Source organism: Haliotis rufescens, unplaced genomic scaffold (assembly GCF_023055435.1).
Source record: "Haliotis rufescens isolate VD_foot unplaced genomic scaffold, xgHalRufe1.0.p SCAF_18, whole genome shotgun sequence".
Taxonomy (NCBI): Eukaryota; Metazoa; Mollusca; class Gastropoda; order Lepetellida; family Haliotidae; genus Haliotis; species Haliotis rufescens.
The window spans coordinates 1,227,935-1,233,929 of record NW_025963868.1 but is presented as its reverse complement, the minus strand read 5'-3'; the positions used below and the strand labels follow the sequence as shown (position 1 = coordinate 1,233,929).

At 37.9% G+C, this 5,995-nt stretch overlaps 2 long non-coding RNA genes across 2 annotated transcripts; both read right to left on the bottom strand.

The window, feature by feature from the left end:
• Positions 1-225: 225 nt before the first annotated feature.
• Positions 226-2,971, bottom strand: LOC125381501. The gene is made up of 3 exons (XR_007221810.1): positions 2,954-2,971; positions 2,760-2,775; positions 226-2,304 (listed from the first exon to the last, which is right to left on the bottom strand). It is a non-coding gene; the product is annotated as an uncharacterized LOC125381501 (long non-coding RNA).
• A 1,803-nt stretch (positions 2,972-4,774) lies between these two features.
• On the bottom strand, positions 4,775-5,544 carry LOC125381502. The gene is made up of 3 exons (XR_007221811.1): positions 5,488-5,544; positions 5,026-5,047; positions 4,775-4,830 (listed from the first exon to the last, which is right to left on the bottom strand). It is a non-coding gene; the product is annotated as an uncharacterized LOC125381502 (long non-coding RNA).
• Between the last annotated feature and the right edge of the window lie 451 nt (positions 5,545-5,995).

Genomic DNA, 5,995 nt, shown 5'->3' with positions numbered 1-5,995 from the left:
AGTTTTGTCCTTGTTTTGCAGATAGCAAGCATTGACTTGCGTTAATTTCCCAACAAATATTGCAATAAGGCAAGATTAGTTGATTAAACATTCATTATCAGTCTATTGACACAGATGCTATAAAGAAATTTACTGTATATTCGTTTGTTTCTCAAATTGAAGAATGCGTGATCGCAAATCGTCAGCTGCGATCCTAAGCTGCCTACCTTCAAAGCCTGGTTCAAATCCACCCCAGGATGCTATCATAGATGCATCACTATAACTGTGGTTGGCAGTGTGTCATACAAATTGATGGTTGCCAATTACTGAGTATTCATGATGGCTAAAGCGATTCAATCAAAACTTTCCTTCTTGGAATGCATTTGACATATGATTGTGACATTCAAGTGATTTATTTCACAAATTCTTTTATAAAAGGCTTAAAAAAGGCAATATCAGTATCATAAATACAAAGAGCATGTCCTCACTATAATTGTGAATTGTCAGAAGCGTACGTCAGAAGGAAATAGAAACGAAATAAAAAAGGTTTAAAATACATTCATTTATCTCTTTGTATCAGTTGAAGTATTAATACATAAACGGAAAGACCATGAGTTATAATTTCGACCTCAATTTCAATGTCCTGTTATGTTGTTTATGTTGTGAAAGTTCAATAACTGTCACGTGTGTGAATAGTACAATCAGAACCGACACGAACATATATCATCAACAAATGCTTGAAACAATTATTAATTTACACGTTTTTTTAATGTCAGCTTATAATGTTAGTATTTCCACTGAAGTAACTATTCAAAGTCTACAAATCAGATTAATATATGACATACCCATATTCTTCGCACAGATTTCCTTGTAAACAGCAGTGACATCATCAGAAGTTAATTTCGATATTTCCATTTCAGTACTTGAAAAAGAAACCTTTGAACTGGAATTATTTAATAACCCTGTTCTGAACTTTATCTGTATGTATACATATATGATCCATTTTACCCATTTTCTTTGTAAAAAGCAGTCAATTTGGTAGGAAACGAAAACTGGCACAATGAAAGCAAATATGTATCATCAAGAATAAAACAAGGATATCAGTGTGGAACTATTTACAGTAAGACAATACGAAACCTATAGAAATAAATTCAACCGGATTATTGGTTAAAAATAAATCATAGAAGGCTTCCAGAGACCCTCACATAGTAAACGATGCCAAATAATAAATGAAAACAAACACAGTCAAACAGACAATTACAATAATGAAGGCATAAAAGAACTAGTTGCACCAATATGTACACTTTTAAACAAACATAATCAATATTAAACTGTTGAAAAGAAGAACCATGTTTGGAGGTCTGCTACTGCCGCAAGCTATGTTCTATAATACTGTTAAAAGCAATAATATTTCATAAATGTTAATGTCAATGTGATCCTCTGCTTGATATATCGAAACAATGCATATGACACATCAGGGCCTCAAGCTTTCCTTGCATCGCACATCGGGGTAAACGTTTCCCTTTGGCTGTTCCCTCACATGAGGCTGTACCTGGTACTGATGTCTTCTGTAGAGGAAGCTGATGGATGGACAGACGTGTGGATGTGGAACTGTTCCCTAACATTAGGCAACACATGGTACTGTGGACGTCTGTAGATGAAGCTGAAGGGTTGAGACACGTGTAGATGGGAAACTGTTCCCTCACAATAGGCTGCACCTGGTACAGAGGACGTGTGTAGAGGGAGCTGAAGGGTTGGGGCACGTGTAGATGGGAAACTGTTCCCTCACATAAGGCTACACCTGGTACAGAGGACGTGTGTAGAGGAAGCTGAAGGGTTGAGACACGTGTAGATGGGAAACTGTTCCCTCACAATAGGCTGCATCTGGTACAGAGGACGTGTGTAGAGGGAGCTGAAGGGTTGGGGCACGTGTAGATGGGAAACTGTTCCCTCACATAAGGCTACACCTGGTACAGAGGACGTGTGTAGAGGAAGCTGAAGGGTTGAGACACGTGTAGATGGGAAACTGTTCATGTTCCCTCACAATAGGCTGCACCTGGTACAGAGGACGTGTGTAGAGGGAGCTGAAGGGTTGGGGCACGTGTAGATAGGAAACTGTTCCCTCACATAAGGCTGCACCTGGTACGGTGGTCCTCTGTGGAGGAAGCCGAAGGGTGGAGACACGTGTAGATGTTGAACTGTTCCCTTAGTAGTCGCTCATAATCATGCAAGGATAAGGCATCCTCGTCGTTGATGGCAGGACAAGGTGCATCACTGATGTCACAGGATAGTCTCTCGCCCACCACAGTGAGATATTCACCAAATCTATAATTACAAGGTAAAACGTATATCACAAATTGTACCTTACATATGAAATTGACTTGCACAGACGGTGAAGGATACATGTGTGTTGTTTAAATGCGGCTGGCAATACAACCTATTATACGAAGGGACACCTTTGTTGTTCCTAACAAATTATCCATCTCTGACTTAAAACAAACACAACTTTAACCACATTTTCCCACCCTCCTGTAAAAAACATACATAGCATACATTCATTTGAGTAATTACCATCATAAGATACAAATGAAAATACAGCTATTGTTTTATTTAACTATTGTATTATCATTGTCTCAGGTGACTTAAAGTATGTTGCTTCGCATTAAATAGAAACAGGAGAAATATCGGTGTTTTTTTTCAAACGATATGAAGTTACTCCGAGACCTAATTAGAACATACAACTCAAGTATTTCACCTGCAACAATATAAAATGTATGTACCTTCTGCTGTGACCATCTGAAAGTAAAGAAACGTTGTACGTGTCAAATTCTTTATCGAATGAAACTTCGCGCAAAACATATATTTTCACCAAAAAAGACAACACTGACAAAACAAGAATTCAGCATTTCTAGAGACTTGACAAAAGGTGAACTTAAGGTTGATTGAATTGTAAGAGAGTGATTTTTTTCCTTACCTTTTACGTCCTTGCAGACATGAATAGCAACTGCTGCCACCACAACCGCCACAGCCGTGAGTATAACAGAGTAGACAGCTACCAGAGGGGCGATTTCGTCTACGTTCACCGCTTCTGGTGTTAGACAAAATTTACACACATGTATAGTTAATATGATACTTCACAGGGAAATGTCTACCGTGCAGTGACATATCTCAAACATAAGGAATTAATGCATGAAATGACAATGCATATGACCAATACAACTATCCGTTTCTCGAACCTGGCGTATTACATAACCCAGGTAATGATTCACGATGGCTTACTAATATGTTTAAAGGTGTCATCAAGAGATCATATTATGGCTTTTAAAATAACACGATATGACTTCGGGATGTCTGCTGATATATGAAGACTATTTAACCTATTTTATGATAGTTATTGTATAATTGTTATTGTTTGATCTAAATTTCCATATGAATAATCAAGGGATTTGTGTGCATTTTAGGTAATCAGGTAATAATTTCGCATAAAAGTATAACAAAACATTTGTTTAAATATATTTACCTAAAATGCGGAACAGTTACATCAATAACACCCTTTCACAAATACATAAGAACCTTCGCATATATGTATACTAATGGGGAAAATAACTGTGGTTCATATGAAGTGATGTAAATGTTACGTAATTAAAAAATTAATATGGTTTGGACATTCGTCTGACCAATTGTTTATCATAACAAATTCATTCACAAAACCCATCATTGGGAAAAGGAGACAGAGAAACACGCCCTAAAAGAGGGGTGCTGTAACCAATCAATTAACAATGGGGTGTGACCACCATTTGCGTTGATGCATGCGAGGCAGTGACGACGCCTTGAAGACGCCAGATGATTGAATACAACCTTGGGATATTGTTCCAAATGTCCAGCAAAGATTGCCCTCCCTGAACCGGCTGGGCACGAATTTGTCTCAACCAAAGAATTGTCCGAGCAGTTCATGTGGCAGTTTGGTATCGATTCCGTCGATACACAAACCGAATTGCTGGTTTTGTTGACGTGAGGTCACACGTGGCATTACTGTTGTGCTGCTGCAGACAACGTCTCAATAGAAACAATATTGTGTTTCAGTGAACATTAAAGTGTCTTCCAACTTTTTTTGAGCACTTGACAGCTTAACATTCATTGTGAACTGTTTACATTAAAAACACATGTGTGAGTACCATGCTCCCAACAAATATCCCAATTGTGCGCCGTGTATGAAAATTCATGTGCAATTGTGAATCACGACATTAAAGTCGATGATATGTCTTCATGGATATGTATTGAAAGATGCATTCTTTAGATTCAGAATAAATTAATTTTTATTGAACTTTATATGAAGCAAAGGTATTTTATACCCGTTAATGTGTTTCTCTCATGATTTAATGTCCAGTGGCATTCCATGGATGCCGTTAAGCAAATGGTAATTATTTTCCTCTCGTCTTATACAGTATGCCATCTTTGATGATTTGACTCCAGGGCCCACTTGCACAAAACGATCTTAGTGCTACGACCATTGTAAGCCTATGTTAAAGTATGGTAGTTACGATCATCTCAGCTCTAAGATCGCTTTGAGTAAGTGGGCCCTGATCTAACAACTTATTGTAAGTCAACCTATCTCCCGTCTAAAGCCGAAAGGCTAAGACCAGGGCCCATTTGCACAAAGGAATCTTAGCGCTAAGATGATCGTAACTCCCATACTTTAACAAAGCTTACGATAGTCTTAGCGCTAAGATCGCTTTGTTCAAGTGAACCCTGGTCATTACACAATCAAACCGGTAGACAACCTTAAGACACCAACCTTCTATCTCCTGGTAGCTCCCATCATTGTCCTCATCCCGGGCATATGAGACCACGCTGGAGACATTTAAAAATTAAAAAGATTGAAAATAGAGACAAGTTAGCCTACAGATAAGCTGTGATACATTTTCAAGTTACATTGTGTTAAACAGCTTGTATATAGTTTCGCAGTTATGGCCACGCAAGGACTTATCATTGCGTAGAGAGTAACTTTTTATTCATTTCACTTGAAGATCGATGGCGGATACTCACCGATTTTGAATGGATCCCCCCTCTGAAAGATACAACGTTGGGCAGGTAATTATGTATACAAAATACAGGATGAATAACAGATGACTCTGATCATTGCATACCTTGAACCTAATGGTAAATAGGTTGAAGTATGCTGTGATATGTGACTCGTTTCCTCTTTCGTGATTAAGAAGTTTTAATAAAGCTGCACTGAGGTTAAAGAGCCAGTGTGACTCGTGATTTAAAAAGGTTAATCAGTGCTAAACGTTTCTCAGAAGTCAGAAACAAATAAATGTTATATTAGTGATAAGTTATGACTTAACAGAATGTCCATTTAAAGTTATTCAAATCAAAGAATACAAATTGTTTTCAAGAAAGGGTTGATTACATTTGCATTCGCGATTACCCTGTAAAATTTAAGAAACGTCATCCTATATAATTGACAATGCGTTGCAACGACTAATTATTATTGCGGACACCAACCTTCTATTTCCTGGTAGCTTCCGTCTGTTTCCTCGTCCCGGGTATATGCGACCACGCTAAGGGAGAGGAACGTTAAAATGATTGAAGCAGAATGAACTAACCAAGGCAACTTAACTGTATAGATACAGATTGAAATCACTGTTTTTTACATAGAGAATCTCACCCGAGTGTCTTTTGATATCAAATATATCAACACGAGTTGATAAAAGTGGGAAAACTCCGAGGCTTGATAACAATAGGCACGAGGGTGAGATTTTATTTATCATCCAACATCATTCTTCCAGCTTTTTCAGTTTGTAGACAGTAATAAGCAGTGTCTAAAGTGTAAAAAGTACTGGTAACAGCTTTAGTAGTAGAGCCATTAGTGATGTCATTTGATTGTGGCGTCACAATGGTCTGCAAAGCATTGTGATGCAATGTCATTGCAGCGATATCTACGGTGTAGATATCGCTTGATCTCACACAAGCGATATCTCCTGTGGGAGCCAGTTTTGGATGATAAATGAAT